The following is a 17,977-nucleotide window of genomic DNA, read 5'->3' as shown; positions in this document are numbered from 1 at the left end:
CAAACCATTCTATGATTCTGTAATTCTCATACCATCACTGTGAGAATGTGATATTTTTTACCTCAAATTGCCTGGGTGTCTTGCAAGCATTTCCTGAAAGGTCTCAACCCACTTGAGCAGAACAAGTATCTTCAGCAAATATGCTTTACTTGTTCTAACAATATTTCTTCCTCCATAGTAGACCGGAGTTACTCTGCCTGCATTCCTTTACCTCTGTCACATGAAACTAATACAGTGTAAATATTGCCTTGTTAAGGACCAAGCTGTTCTAATCTAATGTCATTATTTTCATGTATTGGTGTGATATCTGCTCTTTAGAATGATATTTTCCTTGTACCATGGAGTATAACTTGCATGTTGGATGGCCACCATAACTTTCTGCTATATAGCTCTCTGGCCATTTTAGATAGAGTAAATTGGATTTGTCAGCAAACTGTGTTTCGTATTGTGGCTGGAAAGCTGTTGATAACACAGCAGTTATCAACAGTTATCAACCAGCTACTGCTGGTCAGTGCTCAGCTCATCAGGGCTGTCTCTCCAACACTGCCCCTTCACCAATAGATCTTGGGAGGGGGGACACAGGCAGGACAGGTGGCCAAACTGATCAAAGGGATGTCATATGTCTCCCATATCATATGTCTTCTGCTCAGCAATAAACAGCTAAGAGAAAGGAGGAAGTGAGGGGGCATTCATTATTTACAACATTTGCCTTCTGGAGCAACCAGTATGTGTACTGAAGTCTTGCTCCTAGGAAGCGGTTTAAGTGGCTGGACATTGCCTGCTGATGGAAAGTAGAGAATATTTGTTCTATGCACAACCTTTGATGCAGTACCTTTATCTTGACTTATCAGGGGTTTTTTTTTTCCATCTTGTTTTCTCCTCCCAGTCCTGTTGAGGAAGGGAGTGACAGAGTGGCTTGGTAGGCACCTCATGTCCAGTCAAGGCAGACGAACCATAGTCCTTTTTGTTGCTCAACATGGGGCATAAGGAATTTGTTATAAGTATAGTAATTGGGATGGTAATGTTGCAGGACATGGACTAAACAATGACAGAGAGTGAAATGAACGTGGGGAATTTCAGTTGTTGCAATTGTGGTGCAGGGATGAAGGGTGGATGATGTATAAATTGTCCACTTTTATTTGGGGTTCTGGTGATGTTTTGATTTGAGTGTGAGAAAATATTTTTTGTTATTGTTAGAGGAATTTGTGAAGATTGTGTGATGAATGTGAATTTTAATGATGAATGAGATTGATAATTCTTAAATACACAATTTACAAAGGTGAGGAGTAGGATGTATTGGGTTTGCATGGCAAGGTTTTGGTAGTGGGGGTGTTTTCTGTGATATGCTGCTAGAAGCTTCCCCTGTGTCTGATAGAGCCAATGCCAGTGGGCTCCAAGATAGACCCACTACAGTCTGAGGATGAGCTCATCAGTGATGGTGGCAGCACCTCTGGGATAACATAGTTAAGAAGGGGAAAAAACTGCAGTGGAACAGCAGCTGAAGAGAGGAGTGAGAACATGTAAGAGAAACGAATGTGCAGATGCTGCTGGTGCAGCCCATGGTGAGGCAGCTCTGCCCCTGCAGCCCATGGAGGTCCATGGTGGAGCAGATCTCCACCTGCAGCACATGGAGGACCCCACGTTGGAGCAGGGTGATGCCCAAAGGAATATCTGACCCCTTCAGAAGCCTGTGCTGGATCAGGCTTCTGGCATGAGCTGTGGGCATGTGGAGAGAGGAGCTTGTGCTGGAGCAGGTTTGCTGCAGGACTGGTGATGCCGCAGGGGACCCACACTGGAGCAGTCTGTTCCTGAAGGACTGCACCCATGGAAGGGACCCACGCTGGAGCAGTTCATGAAAAACTGCAGCCTGTGGGAAGGACTCACACTGGAGAGTCCATGGAGGACTCTCTGCTGTGGGAGGCATCCCATGCTGGAGCAGGGGAAGAGTGTGAGGAGTTGTCCCTGAGGAGAAAGTTGCAGCAGAGAAAGCATGTGGTGAACTGACCATAACTCCTCTTCCCTCTCCCCCTGTGCTGCTTGGGGACTCAAGTTAAACCCAGGAAGAAGGGAGGGGTAAGGGGAACATATTCTTAAAATTTGGTTTTGTTTTTTTTTTTTTTAATTTCTGATTATCCTACTTGTATTTTGATTTGTAATAATTAATTTCCCCAAGTCGAATCCATTTTGCCCATGACAGTAATGGGTGAGTGATCTCTCCATGTCCTTATCTCAACCCATGAGCTTTTTGTTATATTTTCTCTCCTCTATTCAGCTGAAGAGGGGATTGATAAAGCAGCTTTGTGGGTACCTGTTGTCCAGCCAGCGTCAACCCACCACACCATATTTTCATAATCCTCTCTGCTTTTCCCATCATTTTAGTTTTTTTTTATTTTCTTCCATGCTCTGATATGGTGTTGAAATAAGAAGTAAGTCCATAGATGAAAGCTTCCTATTGTGTTTTTTTTTTTAATGGAGATTCAGTATTCTAATAATGTTATTAGAGTATGAAGGTTAGAGGCCTGCGATCATTTAAGCAGTAATGTTATTGTAATGGCAGGATTTTTCTTCTCAATGCAGCTGAGTTAAGAAGTATGGAAATAGTAGCAATAATTTTGTTGATATCTCACACTGGATATGTGTTAGTGAATAGTCTTACATTGACTTTAATAGTATTTTCATATTTATTTATTGGCATAAATGCATTCTTGAACTGTAACATAGTGTATTACATTATATTTTAGGCATATTTATGTTTTATAAACAATGTTCTATATGTAGTGGTCTGCATTCTGTGTTTTAGTAAAAATTTGAACCTTGGGGTTTTGGAATTGTTTGCTATTCACAGTGGGGCCACAGTTACAGACATGTCATCATCCATCTAATTTCCTAAACCCAGTCAGTCCTGGACATGTTCTACTGAGAAATTACCATTATGAAGCCTTCTCACTGCCCCAGTAACCAATGCTCTCACTACACTGACTTACTTGTCAGCTGAATGCCACCATTCACACTGGAAGTGCTTCAGCTTTTTAGGCTTTTGGAGGCTACCGTGGTGCTTAACACAGACCTGTCACAGCAGCTTGAAGATTGCACCCATAATATATTTATGTTAGGAACCTCTCTGTTCAGCTTTCTTGAGGCTGCACATATGGCTCCTCATCCCTGAGTTAGTGCTTATTTCTGCCCTCCGTGGAGGACCTGGTTGGCTGACTTTTTTCATACAGACCTTTTACAGTTTATCATGTGTGGCTTCTATTTCTAACAGAAAGTATTACATCATGTGAATGTCATGCATGCACAATTAGTTGAATTCATGTCTTTTAATAACATTATTAAAGTCATTATTAAACAGAAAACAACAGAAGAAAATATATTTTATGTTTTGGCTGGTAGTCACATGGAATTTTGAATTTATTTTTGTAATTTTTATAAACTTTAGGATTTAAACTGAAATAAGAGAAAGATGTTGTGTACTGGAACAGTTATTGCAGAAGTAATATGTAACCAGGTGCAAGGATAATTAAATGTCTACATCTTGAAGAATTTTTTTCTCTTTATGAAGTATTATTTTGAAAGAATATAGCTTTTATCTAGAAATACCTTTAAGAGTTCCACTTTCAAATTTTTTTCTTGAGTTTTCATAGACTTTTTTCTTTTTTGTTTCCTTTTTGCCTGTTGTGAAATATGAGTCTAGAATATGCATTTCAAGATAGAAAAAACACAAGAAACTTATTTCTTTTCCGTATTACCACTTTTAGTTTTGAAGAACAGGAGTGAACTCCTTTCTAGGCTTTACAAGTAGGTTGAGTCTTTTCTAGTGAGTGGGTGTTATTAGTATTTTTAACAGCCTCAACAGTTACTAGAGAAGATGTTTTTATGCCATAGAACAGTGATTGCTTGTTAGACTCCTACAGTTACTATGAAACAAGCTGTAAAACCGTCTGGATTACTTGTAAAAAATTGCAAGTGCACAGGCAGGGCTTAACATTTCTTTGCCTTCAGTCTTCCTGGTTTTGATAGAATTAACAATCTGATTTTTAATGTCTAAATTATGCCAATGAAGCCTATCATAGTAACGCAGTACAAGGCAACATCTTACTGGAAACATTCTCTAGCATTTCAGTTTCTAAAAACTAATTTTTGCTGAGTATACTTTATGAAGTATATGTCTTTGGTCTTGCCATGCTGCTGGTCAGTGTGTGTGAGGATATGCTGCTGCAAGTTTGCCATCTCCTGCTGTAACTTTATTGTCTTCAAGGCAATACCATTTGGCTGTTGTGTTCACTTTTAAAGTTCTTTCTCTTCTCCCTGAGCACCCATGTAAGGGTCAAATCCATTTGGCTTGTCAATACATGTAATTATATTGCCTAAAGATGGAAGCAAATGTGCTTCAATGGCTGTATAGGAAGCCTGGGATGCATACGCAAGTGAAGCATATAAAGTAATTGGTGTGAATAATCCCCAGGTAACTTGAAATACTTGGTTTCCAAAGGTCAGACCTTTAATATTACACCTTCAATTAAAGTAGCTTAGGCACATACCGGTGGGTTGAAACAGCTGATAACGCAACATGCTACTGTTTTCAAAGATAAGGTATAGCAGTTCATGGCTCTTTAAGTATTGAGTGAATCTACTGGTCCTTCATGGGTATTTTCTATTGCAGTGCACACTAGGAGAAGTATCGTCTGTGTACCTGAAGAGAAAAAGGAATTGTATTTCCCAGATTTCCAAGATTCTGCTGGAAATTAGCTGCTGCTGATTTTTATCTCTCAAGGAGGTCTCAAATGATCCATCAGGACAATCCCTCAGGAGTGTCAGTGGTGGTTGTAATTTTTAACCTGTGTAGCGCTGGTGACGCAAATAGCCCACAGCTTGTAGATAATCTCAGTGGGACAAATAAGGAAGGCCTCCACTAGAGGAGGTATTTCTGGAAGCACATGCAGCCTTGGAAATAAAAGCTGTCAATAACTTTTGACTACCTTGAATAATAGCAGGGAGTGGGGTAATTGGATGATTCATATGGATTTAATGAAAAGGGAAAAAAATCACTGAGGTACAATGTCAGGTTTGTATGTAAATGGTAACATTGAAAATTCTTAAAGGAGGAGAACTGATAAAAATATAAGAAAAACCAAAACACCAAGGTGTTTGTGTGTAGCAGTAGTGAAGTTATTGAATTAAATGTTTGTCCTCATTCATGGCTTGCGTTGTGTATTATTGGAATTCTAGCTGAGTAAAGATACAGTGTTTCTAAAATTGCTGTGAGGCGTTGAAGAAAAACATTTCTAATTTGTTTTTCAAAGGCGAGTTACTTTTCAAATTCTGATATATGTGCATGTATTGATGGAGGGATCACTGCTCAATTGTTTCTCTGGATATAGGAAATGATGTAAAGCATATAAGCCTTACAGGCACAGCTTCAATAGATCTGCATTCCTCTCAGGAGGAGTACATTTATTTTCATGAAATATTTCATGACATTTGACAGGTAATGTGGATTGAATGTAAATGGATGTGCATATAAGCTTTTTTCTCTCTGATGGATAATTAAAACATAAGACAGAATACTGGACATAAAAATTTATTATTAAAATAGAGAAGTGCCAGAACATTGACAAATGTTTGCTTTTGGACATCTATTTCATTAAGAGATGAAACTATGGAGAACAAAACTTTAGGAATATTTGGTTTGCTTACATAACTTAAAGAAGTATCACCTGAATATAGTTAGAGTTAAAAAAAACCCAGACAAACAGCTGTAGATGCTGGTATATGGTTTTGATCATTAGTTTGGTTTTACTAAACTTTTAGAATTAAATTCCATAGGATATGATTTTTTTTTTTTTTCCAAGCAATAATGCCTAGAACCTGGGCTCTTCAAAAAAAATGTGTCTTATTATTGATTTTATTTTGTTATTCCATTTGAAAAGCCAAAGATAGAATTTGTCAACAACACATCCTGTCACATCCAAACTACTTCTTTTAAGATACTGTCAAACAAAGCAAGAGAAGACTTGTACTTTCAGGGAATAGCTCCAGATCATTTTTTCTGGTGCTGTGGTAAATTGGTGAGGAAATGTTATCATTGATCTAATAATTTAAAATGCTTTGCACGTTTTTCCATCTTATTGCTCTAACTCAATATAGGAATTATATAATTATCATGCAAGAATCACATTTAATAAGTATCTCTTGCAGTTTTGGCCTACTTTTCTTGCTTCTCAAATGAAATTTCTGTGCACCTGTTTATCAATGTTATAAAGACTTGATATAAATAACAATGAAAGAAGATTGGTTTCTATTAAGTAAAGAAGATATTTTCTTCTAAAAATAAAAAAAAAAAAAAACTAGAAAACAGCATTACTTGCTGGACTCCATATGTTCTTTCAGATTTCTTATTTAAGTGGTTGGATAGCATAGGTTTAAATTAAGTATTCTGAAGTCAAATGATCTGCCTTCAAAACAGTTCTTTTTTTCTGATAGGTCTATTTTAGGTTGAGTTGTACTTTGCTTACGGTGAAGCATTCAACTTCCTTTATTTAGAATATTTGTAATGCATAAAATTGTATTAGGCAGAAAATGCATTTATAGTAAAGATTTTTTTTTAATATCAGCTGTATTACAAGCTGTCCACAAATCACAGTTCTGTGTATTTTATTTATAGAGCTGTTACATGTCAGCTAATATAACTAGGATTATTTTTCTGTCCTCAGTGTTAAATTTCAGGAGAAGAGCAGATGAGACATAAACAGACATTATTTTTTGCTTATGGGCATCCAAACCTGATAGTACTGAGATTTTCAGAATGTATCTTTTGGACCAGTGTTTTCCTGGGGAGGGCCTCCTAATAGATAGAACAGACAATAAGAAAAAAACGCTAACTAGTTTTGATTACCAGCATGTTGGAGTTGTGAGTTGTATCTGGTACCCTATATAGTATTTAAAACATACTGTTAGCATTAAGAAACAAGAGTGGTAGCTATAGAAAAAGCAAATGAGGCAATTTGGTTGCAAAAGAATGTGGATTTCAGAAGTCTGAATTCTGTTAAAATTCTGGGAATGTGGAAGGAATACTTATTAACAAGATCTTACTGAAAAATAAGAAATAAATACAAGTATTTTCTGGGCAAAACTGAAATCTAATATAATCAAGGTGATTTGAGAATGAGAAAATTTACATCCTAATATATCTGTTGTTTAGGAAGATTTGCCTTGCTTTACCGACCACTTAGGAAGAAAGTATTTATCTTAGGCAAATATAATTCTTACATTTAAATGACATTTTAATAAAAACCAGTGATAGTGGATCTATTGATCAATCTTAAAGCATAATATTTAAATAATTCGAACTTTTACTGGTATCAATTCCAGGAGTTTTAAAAATGTATGAAAGTACAAAGATAGAGGGCATTATATTTAACATAGAAAAATGATCATGCTATGTCAAATTATAGTTTCATAAAGATATTATTGGACATAGTCTTTAAAAATGTAAGCTGACTATTAAAATACTTATTTGGGTTCATTTGTAAGTGTTATTTAATTTGAAACACATGCTAGCTGTATGTAGATCTGTGGTAATCAGTGTTACAGACCTAAAACATTAAGCCTTCATCAAGTTAAATAAGACTATGTTAAACTCACTGTTTTAGGGTGTGTATACATGAAAGTCACATGAAGGTCTGATTGTCACACGGATGAATAGATTTCTTTCACCTTTTCCTGAATCTGCTGAAAGTAGCCTATTAATAAAAACATGTTGGTACATGCTTTGTTATTGGCCAGCATCCCCAGCTTGTACTGAGTCCTCAGCAGGCTTGCTGCTAATGTGTGTGCCTTTGCATTTTCAGTGTTGATACTCGCGCTAGCTAGGTTGTGCTTTCCTGTGCTGCAGTCCAACATTCTTTTTTGCTAAGGAGTTATACCAGTAATTCTCAAAAATCACCAAGAGGCTTTTTCAGAAGTAGTTTTGATGAAAGACTGGTATATTAAATAGAGGCAGATGTATATATGAAAATCTTAAAGGCTACTCATTACCAGTTGAGCTGCTCAGTCATTTGAAAAGTGGCATTATTCCAGGTTTATGGGGAATAAGCAGGTGTAGACAGTGTAAATTACATAAATCAAACAGAAACACAAAGCCTTTTTTTAAAAAATATTTAATTTAAATTTACAAATTGGTTTATATCTTTAAGCTTTAGAAAGTGTTAAGAGAAAAAGACTTAAAATTACAGCATTCAGCTTTCTGACATTTTCTGTTCATGCATGCTCTTAAGTGCATAACACTCATTTTATTTTCTTGTAGAGTATATAAACTGAGGCATAGCCCCCAGTAGTAAGGCAATGAATGTTTAAAGCATTTATGCATAAAGCTGCCTCAAAGGGTGATTAGATGATTATAATGGTACTTACTTTAAGATAGCTAATTAAAAAAAATCTATTGCTCCCAAGCTTAGTTATTTGAGTAATGATAACGTATTAGCAACCTCCAAATTCATTAGAAAGCTACAATTAAAAAAACCCCAACCAATAACAAAAAAAACAAAACCCCTGAACTAAAATACAAAACAGCAAGCAGAAACTCACAAAAAGGTAAGTATGAAATTCAGGATTTCCTCATGAAGTCCAACATGCTGAAGCTTTACTAAATTTCATTTTAATAATTTTCTTTTTTACATACATTTTTTGTTCATAAGCAGCTAGTGAGTGCTTTATAAATAGCTCTCTGCTCTCATGTCATATGTGAACTCCAGAATGTTCTGATGTGTTGTATGGAAGTTGCATATGTGACTGCTCACCATTATTTTGGAGGTGGCGTGTATCGATGTATCTGTTCCTATTGCCAGCTCCTGTTACAACTTGTGTAGCTGTGAATGCTGCTCTAATTTAAGTCTTTAACTTGCCAGTCTATTGCCACTTCAAGTGTTGCAAAAATAGGGGGATGCATGCACTTGTTGCAGATTGCTGTTTCTTTGTCTCACGTCCCCGTTTGTTATGAGAAAATGGAAAAAAAAAATTATTAGTTTTTTAGAGCCAAAGTTTAAGGTGCTTATAAAAATTTCTTCAGCTTATTATAAGCACTTTACTGACATCATGTCACTAAGATACACTGAAAAGAGCAAGGGGAAATATAAGTGTTCATGGGTTTTATACCAGGGTGCTATACCTGAAAGCTTTGACAGCTTTGCCTTCCCTAAATTAATTAGCAGGATTTCAGATTTCCAGTGGACAATTGTTTACTAGGATATGGCTGGTGATGCCAAAATTTCACTATTTACTGAATTTTTCTCTACAATTTTAAAGACAGACTGTGCAAATATATTGTTTTTTTCCTGTTTACTCTTGTAACAAAGTCAGAGTACAAAACACGTTTTGTGATATTAGAGCACGTCTTTCTGTCTATTCCAAAAGAAAACAAATAAAAACAAAATTAGATAATGCTTCAGGAGCAATATTTTTTTTTTTAATTTTGGATCTTAATTATTTAAACCATGGAGAAAGAAAAAAAGAATAGGACATAAATTATTTTTTTTCTTCTCCTTGAAATCATTATTAGTCTCCTGGTTCATTTTACACAAAAATGTTGGTGTTCCATCTTTCCATTTTGGGATCCAAGAAGCTGATGGTGAAACTCTCACTGATGTCAGTAAGGGCCAGGATATTAAAATGGGGAAAATATATTAGAATGCTTTTTTTTCCCCAGAAAAGCTGAAGAGAAAGAGAAGCAGTGAAATCCAGTGTATAACAGTATATATTGCTTAACTCAGTATGATCACTGATAACCATTTTGTAAAGCTTATATTCTTGTATGCTCAAAAACATTAGCTGTATCAGCCTAGAAAAGTGATTAAATCTTTTTCCTTTCCTATGATCTTCAGAATATTATTGTATATATTAGTGAAAAGAACTCCATAGCTTTATTAAAACCTCCATATCTGCATTTGTATTTATAATGGTAGAAACGTAACATTGAAAACTGCAAGTTGTGAAGGATAAAAAGTCCTGTTTAAATCGGGAAGCTAAATTACTCCTTCCAAGAGCCAATAAAATGGAAAAGCATTCATTATAAAAGTAATAAAAACTTATGAGTCCCATTTTATTAAAACTACTATCCAGTTTCCTGATAGAGCTGGATTACTTAAAGGATAAACCAGTGACATTTTATGCCTTGCAGTGGGGTTTATGTCTAAGGTGAGGTCTCCTGAAATTAATATAGTCATTAATATGACTAGCTGAACTAATCCATTGAATATTTTAATCCTTGGAGTATCCACAAACCTTGACTGAGTATTAATGAAGGTATAGTGACAGACAAGGAAAGAAATAAAAGGGAGCATAGTGATGAAGAGAAGACTGCTCTAGATGGAGCAGATAATGTGTACAAACTGCCCTATATTGGTATGAAAGGAAGAAGAGCAAGGTCCAGACAAACTTTTTTCCCATAGTTTTGAAACAGAGAAAACCACAAAAAATTAAGAACAAAAATATATCAGCCAACGTACATTGGATATCTATTGCTGTGTTGCGTTTGCTTAGCAAGGTTTTAGTAACAGGGAGGCTACAGGGGAGGGTTCAGTGTGAAACACCTAGAAGCCTCCCGTGTCCAATGTAGTCACCACCACCCAGCTCCAAGAAGGGCGTGCTGCTGGCCAAGACTGAATCCATCAGCAGTGGTGGCAGCACCTCTCAGATAACATAGTTAAGAAGAGGAAATAAGCCCTAAGCAGTGGCAAGGTCAGCCAGAGACAGAATCTGTGAGAAAAATAGTCCTGCAGACACCCAGGTCAGTGCAGAAGGAGAAAAGGAGATGCTCCAGGCTCTGGAGTAGAGATTGCCCATGGTACATCTCAAGGTGAGGCAGCTGTGCCCCTGCATCCCATGGAGGTCCATGGTGGAGCAGATCTCCACCTGCAGTACATGGAGGACCCCACACCGGGGCAGGGGGATGCCCAAAGGAGGTTGTGACCCCATGGGAAGCCTGCACTGGAGCAGGCTGTTCCTCAAGGACTGAATCCATGGAAGGGACCCCACACTGGAGCAGTTCGTTAAGAACTGCAGTCTGTGGGAAGGAGTCGGGTTGGAGAAGTTCATGGAGGACTGTCTGCTGTGGGAGGGACCCCACACTGAAGGCGGGCAAGAGTGTGGGGAGAAAGGAGCAGCAGAGAAAATGTGTGCAGAACTGAACACAGCTCAAATTCCCTGCACTGCATATGGGAAGGAGGTAGAGAAAGTTAAGACCAGAAAGAAGGGAGGGGTGAGGAGAAGGTATTCTTAAGATTTGCTTTTTTATTTCTCATTATCCTACTTGTATTTTGATTGGTAATTAAACTATTTTTTCCAAGTTAAGGATTTCCAAGTCTATTTTTCCCATGTTGGTAGTTGCTGATTGATCTCTCCATGTCCTTATCTCGACCCATGAGTCATTCGTTATATTTTTACTCCACTGTCTAACTGAGGAGGGGAGTGATAGAGCAGCTTTGGTGGGTACCTGGTGTCCAGCTGAGGTCAACCAACCACAGCTGCTTAAATAGTCAGACTTTAAGGCTTTCAAGTAATGCTATTAAAAGCTGCACATTAAAAAATCTTTGTGGATGTAAAATGACACAACCCCCCCCCAAAAAAAATGAAGATAGTAAGGGGAATTGCAGATATTTTTGATCTGCTTGTTTACCACATCATAAAAAGTAGGAAGGATCTTTTTTTTTTCCTGTGAGTAGACCTTTATCACCAGTTGCAGTGCACCAAGACTATTCTTTGGTTTTGGCATTTATGAATGTAAAGCTTACAAAAAACATATTCTTTTAAAGACTCTTGCTATCTATAAAGAGCAATATAGGAAAAAATCTAAAGAAAACTGGGTGTGACAAATGTGCAGCAATTACTCAGAAACTGGGAGCTTGGACTATTAATTAGTCTATATTGAATTTCTTTGCTGTTCATTAAGAAACTTAGCAGATAACTGGGTATGTTCCACATGCTGTTTTGGAATAAAATTGCTTTTCTTTCAATTTAACATGATGTAAACAAGAAAACATAAAACACAGAATTATAATTTAAAACCAATTTAATAATGGATTGAGTAACGTAAAGATTAATTTTCATTTGACCAAAGGTTAGGAAAATTTGACCTAAAATCTGGTAAATTGTTGAGTCTATTATAGTTGTCAGAAGATCTTAGAAACTCTCTTCCCTGTCTTGTAAGGCATATAGAAACTTTATGTTGTTGTGAAATTAGCCTTCAGAATCAGTTTTCTGTCAGCCCAGTTTTTACAAGATGAGTGGTAGCAGTCATCAGATGAAATACAAAGTTCTGAAGTACATCAGATATTCCATAGGTAATAATGGGATTTCAGTTCCTCCTGTCTGTATCACTTAAAATCACAGTAAATAAGCTCAGACAGCTGTAACAAAAGGACTTTTGATATGTACATCATATAAAGTGTAAAGAGCAAAACTTTGAATTATTTGCCCAAGTTTATAAATCTTTTAACATATGACAGATATTAAATACTGAGTTGTTTTAACAAATACTGGCTAGAAAAATAGCCATTTGCAGATAGAAGAAAATTTCTGATTAGGTCATTTCAGCACACAAGTAGTCATGGTTCATTAAAGAGAAAAGGAAGATATATAAAACTTCTTAGCTGTATCTGTTGACTTTAGGATTGGTGACTAAAGTGTAATCTCAGATTTTATGTCCTAATCTGTATCATTAGCTGCTTCAGCATGAAAGTAGTGATTATATTCAGTGGTGTTATGTAAAGTTCTCTATTTGCATTAGCTGATATTCCAAATTCGAGTCACTTATCGGAGCACACAGCCTTGTGACTACAGCTAACTTCCTTTAATGAATTGAGTATAACATTGTGAATATGCTGAAATGGAGGTTATTAGGGGTTAAAAGCGAAATAAGTAGCACTTTTTGTTTATCTGATGTTATTTTTAATATGATTTCGTGTAGATAGATTATTATTGTCATATAAGCCAGCACAGAAGGTCAAGAAAATGGGAAAGATAACGTTATCGCATTGTTTGAAAGTTCCCACATACATGAGAAAAATTTTTAGAGTATTTGTAAAGTGAGAAATTTGTGACAATATTTTCAAGACATGCATGGTTATAGAAATGCTTCACTACAGAAGTACCCTTTTTGAAAGTTAATCACCTTAAGGTGAATCAGATTGTACTCTCAAAATTCTGACCTTCTTGGCTTTTAGTTATACGCTGCTAAAGGCAGAAAGCCAGCATAATTTAAAGAGATGCTAGCAATTACATGTTAAAAAGAACAGTGCAGTGACTTGTGGCTTAATATTTGATTTGTTCTCTTGAGGATCTAAAGGTTAAAACAAGTTGGCTAGAAGTGTAATAGGAGGCTGAAAGCAGTGGATAAAAATTAAAAATCGTACTGAGCAGTTTGGGCTATGAAGTCTGGAATCAATTTTTGGCTGAGGAACTACAATAAAAATAGTTAAAGGGCTATGTATAGTATCTACAGCGAAAAATAATGGGAGGAGGAATAATTTAGGTATTAAGGGAGTTTAAAAAGAAGTATTGCATGATATCAGGAATTCGATGCGCATCTAGGGGACAAGACTGCCTATGATAATGGCGGGAAAGTGATTCTCAGTATCTTGAGAGGCAGGATGAATATCCTTTCCTCCAAGCTGCTTTTCTAGTAATTTCTTGTCCATTAATTAGCCGTTTTTCTGAATGCTGTAGAGAAAGCACTGCGAGGTACATTGTTTTTTTGTATGTCAAGGCACAGAGCCTTGTGCTCTTATTTTAGCTGCAAATCTTTCATGCCTTAGACAGGCAATGCCCATGAAGGAGTTCCTATTCAAATTCTGTCTTTTACAGAATACATTTCTTGCCTCCACTTCAACCTTGTGCTGTCCAGGTTCTCTCTAGTACTGAAAGCTGGCAATAAATATGTTTCAGCATGGTCTGTCAATATGTAGGAGCTCTTCAGGAGAAGAGAGGGGAGCCAGTTAGGCAACGAGACCGAGAGATCTCATCTTGGCAGTCCAAGACTCTTCCTCTGCCCAAACACTTTGTTTACTGTGATAAGCAATGGTTCAGGAGATGACTGGGTATTTGCAAACATTTTGGTATCGAATCTTGGACGTGCATCAGATGTGTAGAAGAAAGCACAAATATTTGTACAAATTAAATTTTTGTGCTGTGCTCTTTAATGAAAAGATTTAGCACCTCTAGGCAATGAAAGAACTGTTTATGCATAAAAAAATGCATAGAGTACTCATAGCATACAGATCTGAGGTTATTTTCTGAAACCTAAAAAAGTTTTTTTAAAAATGAAAAATGTGATTTACATAAAAAGATAGTAATTTCAGATTAGAATTAATTTGCCTATCCTGTCTCATTCTTTATATAATAATTCTTTATAATATTATTTATATTATTCTTTATAATATTCTATATAATATTCTTTATAATAAATATCTTTATTAGAATAATTCAAAATGGTTATGTTTTTATATTTCTAACTGAATTTTTTTTGAAGTTTTTCTTCTGCAAGAACTTTTATTCTTCTCTGTTTGAATGAAAAAAATGATGAAATATTAGACATGTCTTTTCAACAGAAATTCTTCTTTTCTGAAAAAAAAAAAAAATTATAGCAATTCTGAGATTGATCCTGAGCTATATTTTAGCTTTTATCATCATCTGTGCTATGGATCTATAGTTATGTTTTATGCTGGGGATGCCACTTATACAGGCAGCTGTTGAACAACAAAATGTGAGAAAGGATTGATGTCTTAGCTAGTATTTTAGAAGTGTTTTATTTATTCTAAAAATTGGAATCAGGAGAGGACATATAGGAAAAATTACATAGTTGTGTCGTAACTTACTCTGCTAAAGCTGGGTTCCAAATCAGCAGAATTAAAGAACTAATAGGGAGTGTCATGGTTTAAGCCCAGCCATGCAGTCTCTGTCTCTCACTGCCCCCCTCCCCCTCTTTTCTTGCCCTCCCCCTGCTCCCAGAGGGATGGGGAGGAGAATTGAAAGAATGTAACTCCCACGGGTTGAGATGAGAGCAGTCCAGTAACTAAGGTTCAACACAAACCACTGCTGCTAGCACCAATAATAATAATAATGATAAAGGAAATAATAAGGGAAGAGAATGCAGCACCTCACTCTTAGTTACATCTAGGGCATAACGTGCTGTGGTATGAAATACCTCTTTGGCTAGTTTGGGTCAAGTGTCCTGTCTCTGTTTCTTCCCGGCTTCCCTCCCCACTGGCAGAACATGAGGCTCAGAAAGTCCTTGGCCAGACCAAATATTTGAGCAGTAACTAAAAACATACATGCTATCAGCACTGTTTCCAGGCTGAAATTCAAAACACAGCACTGCACCAGCTACCAAAAAGGAGAAAAAATGACTGCTACTGCTGAACCCAGGACAGGGAAATACAAGGAAAACAGGCTTGGAAACAGAACAGGATGAGTAGATTGTATATAAAGTAGTAACAAAACCTACAAGAAAAATATACGGCAACTTTGAGTCTGACCCCAAAGCTATGAGGTTGGTCATCTGACTTGAAAGCCCTCAAAGCCATTTCATTATTTCAGGCTGTTAGAAGAAATTTAAGAACACTATGAGTGTCTGAGCAGCTTGTTTTGACTTTGGAGTACTTTGTGAACAATGAACACAGTTCATGAAACTCTGGTGTGACAGGTAAATTATTCCCTTTTTTAGTACTTTCTATCATTAATGGAAATTATGGAAAATAGCTATTAGATTATTTGTCCTTCTAACTTGTAGGACAGTTCTTTTCTGTTATGGGAGTATTTTTTGTGAGCCCTTTTGATCATTGTAGTTCTCAGTCATTTCACATACTGGTGTGATATTTATTCTATCTGCATGTTCAGTCTCTTATTTTTTTGACATTGCTCTCTATTGGGATTCACATGTACGCATATTCTTAGATTTCCTCTGTGACTAAAAATGGTAATACTGCCTGTTCTTAACCTATTTTCCCACATTATGCCCTTGTAAATTCAGTTTCACTTTGAAGATTCCTTGAGTATCTAAACCCTTCCTCTAGAGCTAGAAAGCTGAGCTGCACGCATACTTTGTTTTAGTTATTCAGTGAACATGAAATGTAGCTCACTCTATATATATATTTCATTTTTAGAGTCCGTATGTTTACTGTGTACTTTTGAGTGGTATGTGTAGTGTATTGTTTAAGTTTCAGGTGGAATTATTGTTTGTTCTCCATCTGCATGATATCTTGTCTAGAAAGAGTAATTATAATCTTAATCATCATAGTAACTTTTTTATAATATTCTATTTGAATGTAATAGAAATTTGTATGACTATATGTTTTCTTTTCTTGTCATTCAGCATTGATCCATTAAATCAGATAGAGACATAATTCCTTCTGGGCAAATTATGCACAAAAAGAAAATTTAATATAACCTGAAATTCATTCTCCCTGGCATAAGTGTTAGGTATCAAATAAATAAAAAATCTGTTCTCATTTACCTCAAGAAGATTTATCTGTAAATTTTATAGATCTATAAAATTCTCTTTATAAAGTTTCTGGATCTCTATGTAAAGTACATCTCCATAAGTTGTGTAAATCTATGAATTGTAAATCCATAAAATGTATAAAAATATAATCTTGAAATCCTAATGAGATGAGATTTGATAGCAAAATTCTGGCAAACGCCTGTGGTTCCCTGAAAAGGACAGAGCTTTGGATGGAATCTACCTTGACCTTCTCTTTATAGAGAGCTTCTGAAAACGACCAAAAGGTTTTTAAACTCATAAATCCAGTTTACTGGACAATGTTTTTATTTATTTTTTTTTAATAGAGAGAAAAAAAGTCCTCTTCCTCCCTCAGCCCCCAAGAATCCAACCAAACAAAACCCAGACAAAACCACACAGCTAGTTTGGCAAAGCAAAATAAACAGGGTTTCAATCTTACTTTCTGTGTACAGTAAGTCCTTGCAAGTAGTTCCTTCATTCGTCCCATGCTTGGTTTCAGCCACTGCATGGCTTTCTGGGGCGAGGAAAATTCTGAATCATCCCCTCTGATCTTCACTGATTTTCTTTCTCTTCTGATGCCTGGTCGCATGTGCCCTGCTCCCCTTGGCACTTCCTGCTCTGCCATCCCTCACTACCTTTGGGACTTTCTGCTCCTTCATTCTCGGTCACTATGAAGGCACAATCTTCTCATGCCTCCAGATGGTTTTTGCCTGACTCACTGTGCTTGAAAGGATGAAATAGGCAATTAGGAACACACAATAAAGTAGGTCTTGACCATCACAGAAGCCATAATTTGAATAAAAAATAATCTCTCATCTATAAACTTTATATTATATACCTGTGAATGGAGGGAGATTAAAAACATACTGCTGTCAACAGTCCTTTTAAGACTGAAGTCCTGAAAAATCCATCCCAGTATGGTTTTTGTGGAACACAAGAAATATATTTCGAAGGTCAACATTCGTAGGTGTTAAATGGATATGCAGTTTAGTACAAAGTTACTAATTCTACTGTCATTCTTTATTTTGACAAATTAGCAATAAATGAGTTGAAATATATTCAGTGGGTAATTACAGGGAAAAAAAAATATAAGCACAGACCTCATGAAAGCTGATATTTAGATATGTCCACTAAATAAAACCTAATGAGTCATGTATATAACTTGAAATGTTGAAGTTAATCTACCATAGCGGTTTATATCTCTGCAAAATTTGGGTCGAGAAAAACAGCCTTTGATGTTTGAGTGTAATTCTTTGAAACAATCTCAGAACAGATGAAGAGCACCAGCGCTTTTGGTGTCACAATATGTGGAACATTATTTACTGAATTTGTTACAAGGAGGAAAAATAAGTCTACTACTAGCAGAATGCCCCATTTATTTGTGCCATATCACTAACAATCAATGAAAACCCAACAAAACTAAAAAAGAAAGCATCACAAATGTTGCATTTTATGGGGTTCATGTTT

General features: G+C 36.2%; 1 protein-coding gene across 2 annotated transcripts in view; it reads left to right on the top strand.

Annotated features, from left to right (window-relative positions):
• Positions 1–17,977, top strand: part of IMMP2L (inner mitochondrial membrane peptidase subunit 2) — a 473,442-nt gene that overhangs the window by 131,913 nt on the left and 323,552 nt on the right. The gene's annotated exons all lie outside the window — the stretch shown is intronic.

The sequence above is a fragment of the Melopsittacus undulatus genome, chromosome 5, assembly GCF_012275295.1.
Source record: "Melopsittacus undulatus isolate bMelUnd1 chromosome 5, bMelUnd1.mat.Z, whole genome shotgun sequence".
NCBI lineage: Eukaryota > Metazoa > Chordata > Aves > Psittaciformes > Psittaculidae > Melopsittacus > Melopsittacus undulatus.
This window is presented reverse-complemented; position numbering and strand designations above follow the sequence as displayed.